At 27.5% G+C, this 16289-nt stretch overlaps 19 non-coding genes across 19 annotated transcripts; all 19 read right to left on the minus strand.

The window, feature by feature from the left end:
- Positions 1-583: 583 nt before the first annotated feature.
- Positions 584-702, minus strand: LOC141395537 (5S ribosomal RNA). The gene has a single exon (XR_012410668.1). It is a non-coding gene; the product is annotated as a 5S ribosomal RNA (ribosomal RNA).
- A 1379-nt stretch (positions 703-2081) lies between these two features.
- Positions 2082-2200, minus strand: LOC141395548 (5S ribosomal RNA). Its single transcript, XR_012410679.1, has one exon. It is a non-coding gene; the product is annotated as a 5S ribosomal RNA (ribosomal RNA).
- Positions 2201-2884: 684 nt separating this feature from the next.
- On the minus strand, positions 2885-3003 carry LOC141395559 (5S ribosomal RNA). Its single transcript, XR_012410690.1, has one exon. It is a non-coding gene; the product is annotated as a 5S ribosomal RNA (ribosomal RNA).
- Positions 3004-3690: 687 nt separating this feature from the next.
- Positions 3691-3809, minus strand: LOC141395570 (5S ribosomal RNA). Its single transcript, XR_012410701.1, has one exon. It is a non-coding gene; the product is annotated as a 5S ribosomal RNA (ribosomal RNA).
- A 686-nt stretch (positions 3810-4495) lies between these two features.
- LOC141395581 (5S ribosomal RNA) lies at positions 4496-4614 on the minus strand. Its single transcript, XR_012410712.1, has one exon. It is a non-coding gene; the product is annotated as a 5S ribosomal RNA (ribosomal RNA).
- A 686-nt stretch (positions 4615-5300) lies between these two features.
- LOC141395592 (5S ribosomal RNA) lies at positions 5301-5419 on the minus strand. The gene has a single exon (XR_012410723.1). It is a non-coding gene; the product is annotated as a 5S ribosomal RNA (ribosomal RNA).
- Positions 5420-6104: 685 nt separating this feature from the next.
- LOC141395603 (5S ribosomal RNA) lies at positions 6105-6223 on the minus strand. The gene has a single exon (XR_012410734.1). It is a non-coding gene; the product is annotated as a 5S ribosomal RNA (ribosomal RNA).
- A 685-nt stretch (positions 6224-6908) lies between these two features.
- On the minus strand, positions 6909-7027 carry LOC141395614 (5S ribosomal RNA). Its single transcript, XR_012410745.1, has one exon. It is a non-coding gene; the product is annotated as a 5S ribosomal RNA (ribosomal RNA).
- A 685-nt stretch (positions 7028-7712) lies between these two features.
- On the minus strand, positions 7713-7831 carry LOC141395626 (5S ribosomal RNA). Its single transcript, XR_012410756.1, has one exon. It is a non-coding gene; the product is annotated as a 5S ribosomal RNA (ribosomal RNA).
- A 685-nt stretch (positions 7832-8516) lies between these two features.
- LOC141395638 (5S ribosomal RNA) lies at positions 8517-8635 on the minus strand. Its single transcript, XR_012410767.1, has one exon. It is a non-coding gene; the product is annotated as a 5S ribosomal RNA (ribosomal RNA).
- Positions 8636-9320: 685 nt separating this feature from the next.
- Positions 9321-9439, minus strand: LOC141395651 (5S ribosomal RNA). The gene has a single exon (XR_012410779.1). It is a non-coding gene; the product is annotated as a 5S ribosomal RNA (ribosomal RNA).
- A 685-nt stretch (positions 9440-10124) lies between these two features.
- LOC141395662 (5S ribosomal RNA) lies at positions 10125-10243 on the minus strand. Its single transcript, XR_012410790.1, has one exon. It is a non-coding gene; the product is annotated as a 5S ribosomal RNA (ribosomal RNA).
- Positions 10244-10928: 685 nt separating this feature from the next.
- LOC141395674 (5S ribosomal RNA) lies at positions 10929-11047 on the minus strand. The gene has a single exon (XR_012410801.1). It is a non-coding gene; the product is annotated as a 5S ribosomal RNA (ribosomal RNA).
- A 685-nt stretch (positions 11048-11732) lies between these two features.
- On the minus strand, positions 11733-11851 carry LOC141395686 (5S ribosomal RNA). Its single transcript, XR_012410812.1, has one exon. It is a non-coding gene; the product is annotated as a 5S ribosomal RNA (ribosomal RNA).
- A 685-nt stretch (positions 11852-12536) lies between these two features.
- LOC141395697 (5S ribosomal RNA) lies at positions 12537-12655 on the minus strand. The gene has a single exon (XR_012410823.1). It is a non-coding gene; the product is annotated as a 5S ribosomal RNA (ribosomal RNA).
- Positions 12656-13340: 685 nt separating this feature from the next.
- On the minus strand, positions 13341-13459 carry LOC141395709 (5S ribosomal RNA). The gene has a single exon (XR_012410834.1). It is a non-coding gene; the product is annotated as a 5S ribosomal RNA (ribosomal RNA).
- Positions 13460-14136: 677 nt separating this feature from the next.
- LOC141395720 (5S ribosomal RNA) lies at positions 14137-14255 on the minus strand. Its single transcript, XR_012410845.1, has one exon. It is a non-coding gene; the product is annotated as a 5S ribosomal RNA (ribosomal RNA).
- A 685-nt stretch (positions 14256-14940) lies between these two features.
- On the minus strand, positions 14941-15059 carry LOC141395973 (5S ribosomal RNA). The gene has a single exon (XR_012411086.1). It is a non-coding gene; the product is annotated as a 5S ribosomal RNA (ribosomal RNA).
- A 685-nt stretch (positions 15060-15744) lies between these two features.
- LOC141395732 (5S ribosomal RNA) lies at positions 15745-15863 on the minus strand. The gene has a single exon (XR_012410856.1). It is a non-coding gene; the product is annotated as a 5S ribosomal RNA (ribosomal RNA).
- Positions 15864-16289: the final 426 nt, after the last annotated feature.

The raw sequence follows: 16289 nt of genomic DNA on the forward strand, positions 1-16289 counted from the left end.
AAGAAGTTTTATTTTCGTTTTATAAAGGAAAATGTTGACTGTTTCCTTTAGTTATTAGTGAACATAACCAGTATGTATTAATTTGGCATCAAAAAATCTAACAAAAATTGTAGTTTTTTTAATAAATGTTAAAATTTATTAAATATTGCTAAAAATAAATGTATTTTGGGAAAATTTGGCTCCTTAAATTACCTTTTTTTGGAAATATAGACAATTTTTTTAAAGAATTTTACAATAAAATTCTTGTTTTTTAATAAATGTTAAAATTTCTTAAATATTGTTAAAAATAAATGCATTTTGCGAAAATTTGCCTCCTTAAATTACGTTTTTTGAGAAACGAAACAAATTTATAAAGAATTTTACTTTTGTTTTACAAAGGAAATCATAGACTATTGTATCTAGTTACGTACAACTGAGCATAATCAATAGCGAATGTTTTACATTTACCTTAAAATAATAGGCAGTTGAGTTTTTTATTTTGGCTCTATTTCGGTTAAAAATGAAGATATCGACTTCATTCTTTTTTTATTTAATAGAGAAAAATAAAAAAGAAAATAAAATAAAATAAAAAAATTTTGGACAATGCCAACAACACGCGGTGTTCCCAAGCGGTCCCCCATCTAAGTACTAACCGCGCCCGACGCTGCTTAATTTCGGTGATCGGACGAGAACCGATGTACTCAGCGTGGTATGGTCGTTGGCGAAGAAACATAGTTTATTTTGCTTCATATGGCCATTGATTTCATTGCTTGTTGAACTTATTGCACACAAACACACAAACGAACAAGAAGTTTTATTTTCGTTTTATAAAGGAAAATGTTGACTGTTTCCTTTAGTTATTAGTGAACATAACCAGTATGTATTAATTTGGCATCAAAAATCTATCAAAAATTGTAGTTTTTTAATAAATGTTAAAATTTATTAAATATTGCTAAAAATAAATGTATTTTGGGAAAATTTGGCTCCTTAAATTACCTTTTTTTGGAAATATAGACAATTTTTTTAAAGAATTTTACAATAAAAATTCTTGTTTTTTAATAAATGGTTAAAATTTCTTAAATATTGTTAAAAATAAATGCATTTTGCGAAAATTTGCCTCCTTAAATTACGTTTTTTGAGAAACGAAACAAATTTATAAAGAATTTTACTTTTGTTTTACAAAGGAAATCATAGACTATTGTATCTAGTTACGTACAACTGAGCATAATCAATAGCGAATGTTTTACATTTACCTTAAAATAATAGGCAGTTGAGTTTTTTATTTTGGCTCTATTTCGGTTAAAAATGAAGATATCGACTTCATTCTTTTTTTATTTAATAGAGAAAAATAAAAAAGAAAATAAAATAAAATAAAAAAATTTTGGACAATGCCTACTACCGCGTCAGCGTGGTATGGTCGTTGGCAAAACATAGTTTATTTTGCTTCATATGGCCATTGATTTCATTGCTTGTGTGTTTAAAACAATTTCGTTTACTTATTGCACACAAACACACAAACGAACAAGAAGTTTTATTTTCGTTTTATAAAGGAAAATGTTGACTGTTTCCTTTAGTTATTAGTGAACATAACCAGTATGTATTAATTTGGCATCAAAAAATCTAACAAAAATTGTAGTTTTTTTAATAAATGTTAAAATTTATTAAATATTGCTAAAAATAAATGTATTTTGGGAAAATTTGGCTCCTTAAATTACCTTTTTTTGGAAATATAGACAATTTTTTTAAAGAATTTTACAATAAAAATTCTTGTTTTTTAATAAATGTTAAAATTTCTTAAATATTGTTAAAAATAAATGCATTTTGCGAAAATTTGCCTCCTTAAATTACGTTTTTTGAGAAACGAAACAAATTTATAAAGAATTTTACTTTTGTTTTACAAAGGAAATCATAGACTATTGTATCTAGTTACGTACAACTGAGCATAATCAATAGCGAATGTTTTACATTTACCTTAAAATAATAGGCAGTTGAGTTTTTTATTTTGGCTCTATTTCGGTTAAAAATGAAGATATCGACTTCATTCTTTTTTTATTTAATAGAGAAAAATAAAAAAGAAAATAAAATAAAAAAATTTTGGACAATGCCAACAACACGCGGTGTTCCCAAGCGGTCCCCCATCTAAGTACTAACCGCGCCCGACGCTGCTTAATTTCGGTGATCGGACGAGAACCGATGTACTCAGCGTGGTATGGTCGTTGGCGAAGAAACATAGTTTATTTTGCTTCATATGGCCATTGATTTCATTGCTTGTGTGTTTAAAACAATTTCGTTTACTTATTGCACACAAACACACAAACGAACAAGAAGTTTTATTTTCGTTTTATAAAGGAAAATGTTGACTGTTTCCTTTAGTTATTAGTGAACATAACCAGTATGTATTAATTTGGCATCAAAAATCTAACAAAAATTGTAGTTTTTTAATAAATGTTAAAATTTATTAAATATTGCTAAAAATAAATGTATTTTGGGAAAATTTGGCTCCTTAAATTACCTTTTTTTGGAAATATAGACAATTTTTTTAAAGAATTTTACAATAAAAATTCTTGTTTTTTAATAAATGTTAAAATTTCTTAAATATTGTTAAAAATAAATGCATTTTGCGAAAATTTGCCTCCTTAAATTACGTTTTTTGAGAAACGAAACAAATTTATAAAGAATTTTACTTTTGTTTTACAAAGGAAATCATAGACTATTGTATCTAGTTACGTACAACTGAGCATAATCAATAGCGAATGTTTTACCATTTACCTTAAAATAATAGGCAGTTGAGTTTTTTATTTTGGCTCTATTTCGGTTAAAAATGAAGATATCGACTTCATTCTTTTTTTATTTAATAGAGAAAAATAAAAAAGAAAATAAAATAAAATAAAAAAATTTTGGACAATGCCAACAACACGCGGTGTTCCCAAGCGGTCCCCCATCTAAGTACTAACCGCGCCCGACGCTGCTTAATTTCGGTGATCGGACGAGAACCGATGTACTCAGCGTGGTATGGTCGTTGGCGAAGAAACATAGTTTATTTTGCTTCATATGGCCATTGATTTCATTGCTTGTGTGTTTAAAACAATTTCGTTTACTTATTGCACACAAACACACAAACGAACAAGAAGTTTTATTTTCGTTTTATAAAGGAAAATGTTGACTGTTTCCTTTAGTTATTAGTGAACATAACCAGTATGTATTAATTTGGCATCAAAAAATCTAACAAAAATTGTAGTTTTTTTAATAAATGTTAAAATTTATTAAATATTGCTAAAAATAAATGTATTTTGGGAAAATTTGGCTCCTTAAATTACCTTTTTTTGGAAATATAGACAATTTTTTTAAAGAATTTTACAATAAAAATTCTTGTTTTTTAATAAATGTTAAAATTTCTTAAATATTGTTAAAAATAAATGCATTTTGCGAAAATTTGCCTCCTTAAATTACGTTTTTTGAGAAACGAAAACAAATTTATAAAGAATTTTACTTTTGTTTTACAAAGGAAAATCATAGACTATTGTATCTAGTTACGTACAACTGAGCATAATCAATAGCGAATGTTTTACATTTACCTTAAAATAATAGGCAGTTGAGTTTTTTATTTTGGCTCTATTTCGGTTAAAAATGAAGATATCGACTTCATTCTTTTTTTATTTAATAGAGAAAAATAAAAAAGAAAATAAAATAAAATAAAAAAATTTTGGACAATGCCAACAACACGCGGTGTTCCCAAGCGGTCCCCCATCTAAGTACTAACCGCGCCCGACGCTGCTTAATTTCGGTGATCGGACGAGAACCGATGTACTCAGCGTGGTATGGTCGTTGGCGAAGAAACATAGTTTATTTTGCTTCATATGGCCATTGATTTCATTGCTTGTGTGTTTAAAACAATTTCGTTTACTTATTGCACACAAACACACAAACGAACAAGAAGTTTTATTTTCGTTTTATAAAGGAAAATGTTGACTGTTTCCTTTAGTTATTAGTGAACATAACCAGTATGTATTAATTTGGCATCAAAAAATCTAACAAAAATTGTAGTTTTTTTAATAAATGTTAAAATTTATTAAATATTGCTAAAAATAAATGTATTTTGGGAAAATTTGGCTCCTTAAATTACCTTTTTTGGAAATATAGACAATTTTTTTAAAGAATTTTACAATAAAAATTCTTGTTTTTTAATAAATGTTAAAATTTCTTAAATATTGTTAAAAATAAATGCATTTTGCGAAAATTTGCCCTCCTTAAATTACGTTTTTTTGAGAAACGAAACAAATTTATAAAGAATTTTACTTTTGTTTTACAAAGGAAATCATAGACTATTGTATCTAGTTACGTACAACTGAGCATAATCAATAGCGAATGTTTTACATTTACCTTAAAATAATAGGCAGTTGAGTTTTTTATTTTGGCTCTATTTCGGTTAAAAATGAAGATATCGACTTCATTCTTTTTTTATTTAATAGAGAAAAATAAAAAAGAAAATAAAATAAAATAAAAAAATTTTGGACAATGCCAACAACACGCGGTGTTCCCAAGCGGTCCCCCATCTAAGTACTAACCGCGCCCGACGCTGCTTAATTTCGGTGATCGGACGAGAACCGATGTACTCAGCGTGGTATGGTCGTTGGCGAAGAAAACATAGTTTATTTTGCTTCATATGGCCATTGATTTCATTGCTTGTGTGTTTAAAACAATTTCGTTTACTTATTGCACACAAACACACAAACGAACAAGAAGTTTTATTTTCGTTTTATAAAGGAAAATGTTGACTGTTTCCTTTAGTTATTAGTGAACATAACCAGTATGTATTAATTTGGCATCAAAAAATCTAACAAAAATTGTAGTTTTTTTAATAAATGTTAAAATTTATTAAATATTGCTAAAAATAAATGTATTTTGGGAAAATTTGGCTCCTTAAATTACCTTTTTTTGGAAATATAGACAATTTTTTTAAAGAATTTTACAATAAAAATTCTTGTTTTTTAATAAATGTTAAAATTTCTTAAATATTGTTAAAAATAAATGCATTTTGCGAAAATTTGCCTCCTTAAATTACGTTTTTTGAGAAACGAAACAAATTTATAAAGAATTTTACTTTTGTTTTACAAAGGAAATCATAGACTATTGTATCTAGTTACGTACAACTGAGCATAATCAATAGCGAATGTTTTACATTTACCTTAAAATAATAGGCAGTTGAGTTTTTTATTTTGGCTCTATTTCGGTTAAAAATGAAGATATCGACTTCATTCTTTTTTTATTTAATAGAGAAAAATAAAAAAGAAAATAAAATAAAATAAAAAAATTTTGGACAATGCCAACAACACGCGGTGTTCCCAAGCGGTCCCCCATCTAAGTACTAACCGCGCCCGACGCTGCTTAATTTCGGTGATCGGACGAGAACCGATGTACTCAGCGTGGTATGGTCGTTGGCGAAGAAACATAGTTTATTTTGCTTCATATGGCCATTGATTTCATTGCTTGTGTGTTTAAAACAATTTCGTTTACTTATTGCACACAAACACACAAACGAACAAGAAGTTTTATTTTCGTTTTATAAAGGAAAATGTTGACTGTTTCCTTTAGTTATTAGTGAACATAACCAGTATGTATTAATTTGGCATCAAAAAATCTAACAAAAATTGTAGTTTTTTTAATAAATGTTAAAATTTATTAAATATTGCTAAAAATAAATGTATTTTGGGAAAATTTGGCTCCTTAAATTACCTTTTTTTGGAAATATAGACAATTTTTTTAAAGAATTTTACAATAAAAATTCTTGTTTTTTAATAAATGTTAAAATTTCTTAAATATTGTTAAAAATAAATGCATTTTGCGAAAATTTGCCTCCTTAAATTACGTTTTTTGAGAAACGAAACAAATTTATAAAGAATTTTACTTTTGTTTTACAAAGGAAATCATAGACTATTGTATCTAGTTACGTACAACTGAGCATAATCAATAGCGAATGTTTTACATTTACCTTAAAATAATAGGCAGTTGAGTTTTTTATTTTGGCTCTATTTCGGTTAAAAATGAAGATATCGACTTCATTCTTTTTTTATTTAATAGAGAAAAATAAAAAAGAAAATAAAATAAAATAAAAAAATTTTGGACAATGCCAACAACACGCGGTGTTCCCAAGCGGTCCCCCATCTAAGTACTAACCGCGCCCGACGCTGCTTAATTTCGGTGATCGGACGAGAACCGATGTACTCAGCGTGGTATGGTCGTTGGCGAAGAAACATAGTTTATTTTGCTTCATATGGCCATTGATTTCATTGCTTGTGTGTTTAAAACAATTTCGTTTACTTATTGCACACAAACACACAAACGAACAAGAAGTTTTATTTTCGTTTTATAAAGGAAAATGTTGACTGTTTCCTTTAGTTATTAGTGAACATAACCAGTATGTATTAATTTGGCATCAAAAAATCTAACAAAAATTGTAGTTTTTTTAATAAATGTTAAAATTTATTAAATATTGCTAAAAATAAATGTATTTTGGGAAAATTTGGCTCCTTAAATTACCTTTTTTTGGAAATATAGACAATTTTTTTAAAGAATTTTACAATAAAAATTCTTGTTTTTTAATAAATGTTAAAATTTCTTAAATATTGTTAAAAATAAATGCATTTTGCGAAAATTTGCCTCCTTAAATTACGTTTTTTGAGAAACGAAACAAATTTATAAAGAATTTTACTTTTGTTTTACAAAGGAAATCATAGACTATTGTATCTAGTTACGTACAACTGAGCATAATCAATAGCGAATGTTTTACATTTACCTTAAAATAATAGGCAGTTGAGTTTTTTATTTTGGCTCTATTTCGGTTAAAAATGAAGATATCGACTTCATTCTTTTTTTATTTAATAGAGAAAAATAAAAAAGAAAATAAAATAAAATAAAAAAATTTTGGACAATGCCAACAACACGCGGTGTTCCCAAGCGGTCCCCCATCTAAGTACTAACCGCGCCCGACGCTGCTTAATTTCGGTGATCGGACGAGAACCGATGTACTCAGCGTGGTATGGTCGTTGGCGAAGAAACATAGTTTATTTTGCTTCATATGGCCATTGATTTCATTGCTTGTGTGTTTAAAACAATTTCGTTTACTTATTGCACACAAACACACAAACGAACAAGAAGTTTTATTTTCGTTTTATAAAGGAAAATGTTGACTGTTTCCTTTAGTTATTAGTGAACATAACCAGTATGTATTAATTTGGCATCAAAAAATCTAACAAAAATTGTAGTTTTTTTAATAAATGTTAAAATTTATTAAATATTGCTAAAAATAAATGTATTTTGGGAAAATTTGGCTCCTTAAATTACCTTTTTTTGGAAATATAGACAATTTTTTTAAAGAATTTTACAATAAAAATTCTTGTTTTTTAATAAATGTTAAAATTTCTTAAATATTGTTAAAAATAAATGCATTTTGCGAAAATTTGCCTCCTTAAATTACGTTTTTTGAGAAACGAAACAAATTTATAAAGAATTTTACTTTTGTTTTACAAAGGAAATCATAGACTATTGTATCTAGTTACGTACAACTGAGCATAATCAATAGCGAATGTTTTACATTTACCTTAAAATAATAGGCAGTTGAGTTTTTTATTTTGGCTCTATTTCGGTTAAAAATGAAGATATCGACTTCATTCTTTTTTTATTTAATAGAGAAAAATAAAAAAGAAAATAAAATAAAATAAAAAAATTTTGGACAATGCCAACAACACGCGGTGTTCCCAAGCGGTCCCCCATCTAAGTACTAACCGCGCCCGACGCTGCTTAATTTCGGTGATCGGACGAGAACCGATGTACTCAGCGTGGTATGGTCGTTGGCGAAGAAACATAGTTTATTTTGCTTCATATGGCCATTGATTTCATTGCTTGTGTGTTTAAAACAATTTCGTTTACTTATTGCACACAAACACACAAACGAACAAGAAGTTTTATTTTCGTTTTATAAAGGAAAATGTTGACTGTTTCCTTTAGTTATTAGTGAACATAACCAGTATGTATTAATTTGGCATCAAAAAATCTAACAAAAATTGTAGTTTTTTTAATAAATGTTAAAATTTATTAAATATTGCTAAAAATAAATGTATTTTGGGAAAATTTGGCTCCTTAAATTACCTTTTTTTGGAAATATAGACAATTTTTTTAAAGAATTTTACAATAAAAATTCTTGTTTTTTAATAAATGTTAAAATTTCTTAAATATTGTTAAAAATAAATGCATTTTGCGAAAATTTGCCTCCTTAAATTACGTTTTTTGAGAAACGAAACAAATTTATAAAGAATTTTACTTTTGTTTTACAAAGGAAATCATAGACTATTGTATCTAGTTACGTACAACTGAGCATAATCAATAGCGAATGTTTTACATTTACCTTAAAATAATAGGCAGTTGAGTTTTTTATTTTGGCTCTATTTCGGTTAAAAATGAAGATATCGACTTCATTCTTTTTTTATTTAATAGAGAAAAATAAAAAAGAAAATAAAATAAAATAAAAAAATTTTGGACAATGCCAACAACACGCGGTGTTCCCAAGCGGTCCCCCATCTAAGTACTAACCGCGCCCGACGCTGCTTAATTTCGGTGATCGGACGAGAACCGATGTACTCAGCGTGGTATGGTCGTTGGCGAAGAAACATAGTTTATTTTGCTTCATATGGCCATTGATTTCATTGCTTGTGTGTTTAAAACAATTTCGTTTACTTATTGCACACAAACACACAAACGAACAAGAAGTTTTATTTTCGTTTTATAAAGGAAAATGTTGACTGTTTCCTTTAGTTATTAGTGAACATAACCAGTATGTATTAATTTGGCATCAAAAAATCTAACAAAAATTGTAGTTTTTTTAATAAATGTTAAAATTTATTAAATATTGCTAAAAATAAATGTATTTTGGGAAAATTTGGCTCCTTAAATTACCTTTTTTTGGAAATATAGACAATTTTTTTAAAGAATTTTACAATAAAAATTCTTGTTTTTTAATAAATGTTAAAATTTCTTAAATATTGTTAAAAATAAATGCATTTTGCGAAAATTTGCCTCCTTAAATTACGTTTTTTGAGAAACGAAACAAATTTATAAAGAATTTTACTTTTGTTTTACAAAGGAAATCATAGACTATTGTATCTAGTTACGTACAACTGAGCATAATCAATAGCGAATGTTTTACATTTACCTTAAAATAATAGGCAGTTGAGTTTTTTATTTTGGCTCTATTTCGGTTAAAAATGAAGATATCGACTTCATTCTTTTTTTATTTAATAGAGAAAAATAAAAAAGAAAATAAAATAAAATAAAAAAATTTTGGACAATGCCAACAACACGCGGTGTTCCCAAGCGGTCCCCCATCTAAGTACTAACCGCGCCCGACGCTGCTTAATTTCGGTGATCGGACGAGAACCGATGTACTCAGCGTGGTATGGTCGTTGGCGAAGAAACATAGTTTATTTTGCTTCATATGGCCATTGATTTCATTGCTTGTGTGTTTAAAACAATTTCGTTTACTTATTGCACACAAACACACAAACGAACAAGAAGTTTTATTTTCGTTTTATAAAGGAAAATGTTGACTGTTTCCTTTAGTTATTAGTGAACATAACCAGTATGTATTAATTTGGCATCAAAAAATCTAACAAAAATTGTAGTTTTTTTAATAAATGTTAAAATTTATTAAATATTGCTAAAAATAAATGTATTTTGGGAAAATTTGGCTCCTTAAATTACCTTTTTTTGGAAATATAGACAATTTTTTTAAAGAATTTTACAATAAAAATTCTTGTTTTTTAATAAATGTTAAAATTTCTTAAATATTGTTAAAAATAAATGCATTTTGCGAAAATTTGCCTCCTTAAATTACGTTTTTTGAGAAACGAAACAAATTTATAAAGAATTTTACTTTTGTTTTACAAAGGAAATCATAGACTATTGTATCTAGTTACGTACAACTGAGCATAATCAATAGCGAATGTTTTACATTTACCTTAAAATAATAGGCAGTTGAGTTTTTTATTTTGGCTCTATTTCGGTTAAAAATGAAGATATCGACTTCATTCTTTTTTTATTTAATAGAGAAAAATAAAAAAGAAAATAAAATAAAATAAAAAAATTTTGGACAATGCCAACAACACGCGGTGTTCCCAAGCGGTCCCCCATCTAAGTACTAACCGCGCCCGACGCTGCTTAATTTCGGTGATCGGACGAGAACCGATGTACTCAGCGTGGTATGGTCGTTGGCGAAGAAACATAGTTTATTTTGCTTCATATGGCCATTGATTTCATTGCTTGTGTGTTTAAAACAATTTCGTTTACTTATTGCACACAAACACACAAACGAACAAGAAGTTTTATTTTCGTTTTATAAAGGAAAATGTTGACTGTTTCCTTTAGTTATTAGTGAACATAACCAGTATGTATTAATTTGGCATCAAAAAATCTAACAAAAATTGTAGTTTTTTTAATAAATGTTAAAATTTATTAAATATTGCTAAAAATAAATGTATTTTGGGAAAATTTGGCTCCTTAAATTACCTTTTTTTGGAAATATAGACAATTTTTTTAAAGAATTTTACAATAAAAATTCTTGTTTTTTAATAAATGTTAAAATTTCTTAAATATTGTTAAAAATAAATGCATTTTGCGAAAATTTGCCTCCTTAAATTACGTTTTTTGAGAAACGAAACAAATTTATAAAGAATTTTACTTTTGTTTTACAAAGGAAATCATAGACTATTGTATCTAGTTACGTACAACTGAGCATAATCAATAGCGAATGTTTTACATTTACCTTAAAATAATAGGCAGTTGAGTTTTTTATTTTGGCTCTATTTCGGTTAAAAATGAAGATATCGACTTCATTCTTTTTTTATTTAATAGAGAAAAATAAAAAAGAAAATAAAATAAAATAAAAAAATTTTGGACAATGCCAACAACACGCGGTGTTCCCAAGCGGTCCCCCATCTAAGTACTAACCGCGCCCGACGCTGCTTAATTTCGGTGATCGGACGAGAACCGATGTACTCAGCGTGGTATGGTCGTTGGCGAAGAAACATAGTTTATTTTGCTTCATATGGCCATTGATTTCATTGCTTGTGTGTTTAAAACAATTTCGTTTACTTATTGCACACAAACACACAAACGAACAAGAAGTTTTATTTTCGTTTTATAAAGGAAAATGTTGACTGTTTCCTTTAGTTATTAGTGAACATAACCAGTATGTATTAATTTGGCATCAAAAAATCTAACAAAAATTGTAGTTTTTTTAATAAATGTTAAAATTTATTAAATATTGCTAAAAATAAATGTATTTTGGGAAAATTTGGCTCCTTAAATTACCTTTTTTTGGAAATATAGACAATTTTTTTAAAGAATTTTACAATAAAAATTCTTGTTTTTTAATAAATGTTAAAATTTCTTAAATATTGTTAAAAATAAATGCATTTTGCGAAAATTTGCCTCCTTAAATTACGTTTTTTGAGAAACGAAACAAATTTATAAAGAATTTTACTTTTGTTTTACAAAGGAAATCATAGACTATTGTATCTAGTTACGTACAACTGAGCATAATCAATAGCGAATGTTTTACATTTACCTTAAAATAATAGGCAGTTGAGTTTTTTATTTTGGCTCTATTTCGGTTAAAAATGAAGATATCGACTTCATTCTTTTTTTATTTAATAGAGAAAAATAAAAAAGAAAATAAAATAAAATAAAAAAATTTTGGACAATGCCAACAACACGCGGTGTTCCCAAGCGGTCCCCCATCTAAGTACTAACCGCGCCCGACGCTGCTTAATTTCGGTGATCGGACGAGAACCGATGTACTCAGCGTGGTATGGTCGTTGGCGAAGAAACATAGTTTATTTTGCTTCATATGGCCATTGATTTCATTGCTTGTGTGTTTAAAACAATTTCGTTTACTTATTGCACACAAACACACAAACGAACAAGAAGTTTTATTTTCGTTTTATAAAGGAAAATGTTGACTGTTTCCTTTAGTTATTAGTGAACATAACCAGTATGTATTAATTTGGCATCAAAAAATCTAACAAAAATTGTAGTTTTTTTAATAAATGTTAAAATTTATTAAATATTGCTAAAAATAAATGTATTTTGGGAAAATTTGGCTCCTTAAATTACCTTTTTTTGGAAATATAGACAATTTTTTTAAAGAATTTTACAATAAAAATTCTTGTTTTTTAATAAATGTTAAAATTTCTTAAATATTGTTAAAAATAAATGCATTTTGCGAAAATTTGCCTCCTTAAATTACGTTTTTTGAGAAACGAAACAAATTTATAAAGAATTTTACTTTTGTTTTACAAAGGAAATCATAGACTATTGTATCTAGTTACGTACAACTGAGCATAATCAATAGCGAATGTTTTACATTTACCTTAAAATAATAGGCAGTTGAGTTTTTTATTTTGGCTCTATTTCGGTTAAAAATGAAGATATCGACTTCATTCTTTTTTTATTTAATAGAGAAAAATAAAAAAGAAAATAAAATAAAATAAAAAAATTTTGGACAATGCCAACAACACGCGGTGTTCCCAAGCGGTCCCCCATCTAAGTACTAACCGCGCCCGACGCTGCTTAATTTCGGTGATCGGACGAGAACCGATGTACTCAGCGTGGTATGGTCGTTGGCGAAGAAACATAGTTTATTTTGCTTCATATGGCCATTGATTTCATTGCTTGTGTGTTTAAAACAATTTCGTTTACTTATTGCACACAAACACACAAACGAACAAGAAGTTTTATTTTCGTTTTATAAAGGAAAATGTTGACTGTTTCCTTTAGTTATTAGTGAACATAACCAGTATGTATTAATTTGGCATCAAAAAATCTAACAAAAATTGTAGTTTTTTTAATAAATGTTAAAATTTATTAAATATTGCTAAAAATAAATGTATTTTGGGAAAATTTGGCTCCTTAAATTACCTTTTTTTGGAAATATAGACAATTTTTTTAAAGAATTTTACAATAAAAATTCTTGTTTTTTAATAAATGTTAAAATTTCTTAAATATTGTTAAAAATAAATGCATTTTGCGAAAATTTGCCTCCTTAAATTACGTTTTTTGAGAAACGAAACAAATTTATAAAGAATTTTACTTTTGTTTTACAAAGGAAATCATAGACTATTGTATCTAGTTACGTACAACTGAGCATAATCAATAGCGAATGTTTTACATTTACCTTAAAATAATAGGCAGTTGAGTTTTTTATTTTGGCTCTATTTCGGTTAAAAATGAAGATATCGACTTCATTCTTTTTTTATTTAATAGAGAAAAATAAAAAAGAAAATAAAATAAAATAAAAAAATTTTGGACAATGCCAACAACACGCGGTGTTCCCAAGCGGTCCCCCATCTAAGTACTAACCGCGCCCGACGCTGCTTAATTTCGGTGATCGGACGAGAACCGATGTACTCAGCGTGGTATGGTCGTTGGCGAAGAAACATAGTTTATTTTGCTTCATATGGCCATTGATTTCATTGCTTGTGTGTTTAAAACAATTTCGTTTACTTATTGCACACAAACGAACAAGAAGTTTTATTTTCGTTTTATAAAGGAAAATGTTGACTGTTTCCTTTAGTTATTAGTGAACATAACCAGTATGTATTAATTTGGCATCAAAAAATCTAACAAAAATTGTAGTTTTTTTAATAAATGTTAAAATTTATTAAATATTGCTAAAAATAAATGTATTTTGGGAAAATTTGGCTCCTTAAATTACCTTTTTTTGGAAATATAGACAATTTTTTTAAAGAATTTTACAATAAAAATTCTTGTTTTTTAATAAATGTTAAAATTTCTTAAATATTGTTAAAAATAAATGCATTTTGCGAAAATTTGCCTCCTTAAATTACGTTTTTTGAGAAACGAAACAAATTTATAAAGAATTTTACTTTTGTTTTACAAAGGAAATCATAGACTATTGTATCTAGTTACGTACAACTGAGCATAATCAATAGCGAATGTTTTACATTTACCTTAAAATAATAGGCAGTTGAGTTTTTTATTTTGGCTCTATTTCGGTTAAAAATGAAGATATCGACTTCATTCTTTTTTTATTTAATAGAGAAAAATAAAAAAGAAAATAAAATAAAATAAAAAAATTTTGGACAATGCCAACAACACGCGGTGTTCCCAAGCGGTCCCCCATCTAAGTACTAACCGCGCCCGACGCTGCTTAATTTCGGTGATCGGACGAGAACCGATGTACTCAGCGTGGTATGGTCGTTGGCGAAGAAACATAGTTTATTTTGCTTCATATGGCCATTGATTTCATTGCTTGTGTGTTTAAAACAATTTCGTTTACTTATTGCACACAAACACACAAACGAACAAGAAGTTTTATTTTCGTTTTATAAAGGAAAATGTTGACTGTTTCCTTTAGTTATTAGTGAACATAACCAGTATGTATTAATTTGGCATCAAAAAATCTAACAAAAATTGTAGTTTTTTTAATAAATGTTAAAATTTATTAAATATTGCTAAAAATAAATGTATTTTGGGAAAATTTGGCTCCTTAAATTACCTTTTTTTGGAAATATAGACAATTTTTTTAAAGAATTTTACAATAAAAATGCTTGTTTTTTAATAAATGTTAAAATTTCTTAAATATTGTTAAAAATAAATGCATTTTGCGAAAATTTGCCTCCTTAAATTACGTTTTTTGAGAAACGAAACAAATTTATAAAGAATTTTACTTTTGTTTTACAAAGGAAATCATAGACTATTGTATCTAGTTACGTACAACTGAGCATAATCAATAGCGAATGTTTTACATTTACCTTAAAATAATAGGCAGTTGAGTTTTTTATTTTGGCTCTATTTCGGTTAAAAATGAAGATATCGACTTCATTCTTTTTTTATTTAATAGAGAAAAATAAAAAAGAAAATAAAATAAAATAAAAAAATTTTGGACAATGCCAACAACACGCGGTGTTCCCAAGCGGTCCCCCATCTAAGTACTAACCGCGCCCGACGCTGCTTAATTTCGGTGATCGGACGAGAGCCGATGTACTCAGCGTGGTATGGTCGTTGGCGAAGAAACATAGTTTATTTTGCTTCATATGGCCATTGATTTCATTGCTTGTGTGTTTAAAACAATTTCGTTTACTTATTGCACACAAACACACAAACGAACAAGAAGTTTTATTTTCGTTTTATAAAGGAAAATGTTGACTGTTTCCTTTAGTTATTAGTGAACATAACCAGTATGTATTAATTTGGCATCAAAAAATCTAACAAAAATTGTAGTTTTTTTAATAAATGTTAAAATTTATTAAATATTGCTAAAAATAAATGTATTTTGGGAAAATTTGGCTCCTTAAATTACCTTTTTTTGGAAATATAGACAATTTTTTTAAAGAATTTTACAATAAAAATTCTTGTTTTTTAATAAATGTTAAAATTTCTTAAATATTGTTAAAAATAAATGCATTTTGCGAAAATTTGCCTCCTTAAATTACGTTTTTTGAGAAACGAAACAAATTTATAAAGAATTTTACTTTTGTTTTACAAAGGAAATCATAGACTATTGTATCTAGTTACGTACAACTGAGCATAATCAATAGCGAATGTTTTACATTTACCTTAAAATAATAGGCAGTTGAGTTTTTTATTTTGGCTCTATTTCGGTTAAAAATGAAGATATCGACTTCATTCTTTTTTTATTTAATAGAGAAAAATAAAAAAGAAAATAAAATAAAATAAAAAAATTTTGGACAATGCCAACAACACGCGGTGTTCCCAAGCGGTCCCCCATCTAAGTACTAACCGCGCCCGACGCTGCTTAATTTCGGTGATCGGACGAGAACCGATGTACTCAGCGTGGTATGGTCGTTGGCGAAGAAACATAGTTTATTTTGCTTCATATGGCCATTGATTTCATTGCTTGTGTGTTTAAAACAATTTCGTTTACTTATTGCACACAAACACACAAACGAACAAGAAGTTTTATTTTCGTTTTATAAAGGAAAATGTTGACTGTTTCCTTTAGTTATTAGTGAACATAACCAGTATGTATTAATTTGGCATCAAAAAATCTAACAAAAATTGTAGTTTTTTTAATAAATGTTAAAATTTATTAAATATTGCTAAAAATAAATGTATTTTGGGAAAATTTGGCTCCTTAAATTACCTTTTTTTGGAAATATAGACAATTTTTTTAAAGAATTTTACAATAAAAATTCTTGTTTTTTAATAAATGTTAAAATTTCTTAAATATTGTTAAAAATAAATGCATTTTGCGAAAATTTGCCTCCTTAAATTAC

This window comes from Musca autumnalis, unplaced genomic scaffold (genome assembly GCF_047663935.1).
Source record: "Musca autumnalis isolate F117 unplaced genomic scaffold, ASM4766393v1 scaffold_2, whole genome shotgun sequence".
Classification (NCBI taxonomy): domain Eukaryota; kingdom Metazoa; phylum Arthropoda; class Insecta; order Diptera; family Muscidae; genus Musca; species Musca autumnalis.